Genomic DNA, 2,728 nt, shown 5'->3' on the forward strand with positions numbered 1-2,728 from the left:
GGAAGCATCTAAATTAGCAACATTAGCATCACCTGGTGCATCTGAGCCCAGTGTTCATGCTGCTTTACCAAAACTGAACAGCATAAATATAAGCATTTGTCCCTCGCTGCTCAAGACTTAACTATGTTCACTAGCTATAGCTGCTAACTGTGGGGTGGTGCTGCAGTGAGTGCGGTGAGGCTAAACCACAAGGGTATATTTGATGTTTGTAAAACCAAAACAATTGAGCTGAGAGCCATTTTTATGTTCCTTTAGGGAAACTGATCATGACATTTTACAGATATAAAAACTTTTTAAGTGCAGCTTTCAACACTAAATCTATAGGCTAGTATTCAAACTAACAGCATCTCTGAGCTAAAGCAATCCCTCCCATGTACCTGCCCCAGCAAAGAGCTCATTATTGTCACCATCCCTTTATTGTTGGTGGGTGGAGCCACTTCTCTAGAGCTCCCCTGTTAGTCATTCTCTGTAACCTGACCCTACCTGTTAGAGATAAAATATTCAACAAGTCACTCAGAGGCAGAGAAGCTGAAACAAACATGATGTGGGCTCTGGTGGCTCAATTCAAACAGGTCAGTGTGGCCAGCCGCCAGAATGTCACTACATTGTGCTAAGTTTATGTGCAAACACAGTTTAGATGTCAAGTTGTATGTTTTGAAGTTGGATGTTTCACCACTCCCCCTAAAAATCCATCAATGGATGTTTACTACTATTTGTTTACTCTGTACACACCCACAAATATGTCTAATGTGTGTATGCACGTGTGTTTGTTTGTGAGCTAGTCACCGTTGTAGAGTATCAACGTTACTATGGTCAATATTGACTTCCTTTATTGACCTCGGCCACACAGTGTCCTGCTGCCCCATGTCATGTTCCCACAGGAAATGACACAAGAAAACAGGTCAGACTGATGATGCAGTAGGCTACTTCTCATTTTCACTCCCACAACGCCTTGTGTGAACTTTAACTATGCAAAGTCCTATAGAAACATAGAGGTATGTGCAACATTACAAATGTGTGTGTGAAGCCGTTGTGGTTCTTGTATTAGCATATTCAAATTCAAGGGAAATGGAAGAAAATGTTATTTGTGTTTCTCGGCATATATGGTTCTATTTGCATTACACTGTGTTTTCTTCCTGAGAATTTCATTTGAGAATTTATAGTGAGTAGCTATACTGGTTATATTAGTTAATCACTTTTATATAGTTTTTCTGACATTTTATGACATCATGACATCACTGCTATACTGCTCTGTTGAAAGTATGTTTAAATTAACACATTGTCATAAAAACTGTGGCCATAGCAGGCCTGCTGTAATATTTACTTCTTTTAAGCTGCTGGTGCTGTGGCTATGACTGAGGCAGTGAACTTCCAACATTTTAGAATATACAATGATCATTTATTTGTATGGCACCTCTCAAAACTAAATAATTTCAAATTATAGGAATCAAATCAACAGTGAAGAAAAAAGTGAAATGTGTGAAAGGTCCTTCATGATTATGGAGTAAAATCACAGTCTTCAGTGAACATGTTTCAATGTGGGACATATACTGTAATTTTTTTTTTTTTTTTTCATAAATTCATCCCATTTACTCTGGTGGAAAATAAAGTTGCTGTTGTCCCAGTGCACATTCCAGTTGGATCGTATCCCTCATTGGACTGAAATTTAAAGCTGTAATCTGTCTCCACTATGTGGTGACGGCTGGTAAACACAAGCAAAGTGAACAGTCCAACTGGCTCCTATACTTTCCAAAAGAGGGCAGCAACAAGCCATGTTACTGTGGTGACTGTGCCACACTTTCCTCATTATTTCAGCTGAGTGTCTAAATTTACTTTTTCTTATTGTAGCTTACTGTTTCAGATCTGTGTGCCCTCAGATCCAAAACAATTATATTTAATTGCAGCATTATGGAATCAGATGGAAAAGTTAGAGCATTTCATACACATTAACATCCATGAGCAGTTTATTGCATATTTGATCTACAGAGTAAATAATGTGACTTAACAGAAAGGACTCATGTAAACGTAATTAAACAAGGCCTGCTGTGCACATTAGACCAAAATCTCCTAAGGATGGAACTCGTCCCTGCAGCAGATGAATCAAAACTGAACTTTAATCAACCCTTCCTCTCACTTTCACTTTCTCACTTTCTCTTTCACCTCACTCTCAGGTCAGTTTGGATCAGAGTTTGGTAGTTAAATAAATAAACAGGTGATTAGACTGGCAGGATGTCAGGATACTACTCATGACCCCACTTGACCCCTCATGACCCCTGTCACAAGTGATCATGTGACCACAGCAGCAAAACACACACACGCAGACACAGAGAAGTCCCATGCTGACTTTACGTTGCTGGGCTGGGTCATCACTCGCACAGCCTTGAAAAAATAATAAATCACACAGACAGAAAATGTTATGGTTTACTCTTGGTGCTGAAAAACAAATTTGTACATGACATTCACTCTAAAATCAGCACGACAGCTCAGCACATAAAACCCTCCTGTCAGTTTGCAGGGATGTGCTGTGCTGCAAGTTGCTGATGATGTACTGTAGTGATGCAGAAGGAAGCGTTACTGTAACAAAGTGGTAACAAAGCACAGATAGGTTACTGTAATATGACAGCCATAGCTAATGCAAAAACAATTCAAAAGACCAAATCCACTGTAGAGCGGCATGAGCTGCTTCGTCAGCAGCATCAGGTAAAGGCCTGTGAAAAGGGAGAAATCA

Source organism: Trachurus trachurus (genome assembly GCF_905171665.1).
Source record: "Trachurus trachurus genome assembly, chromosome: 12".
Classification (NCBI taxonomy): Eukaryota; Metazoa; Chordata; class Actinopteri; order Carangiformes; family Carangidae; genus Trachurus; species Trachurus trachurus.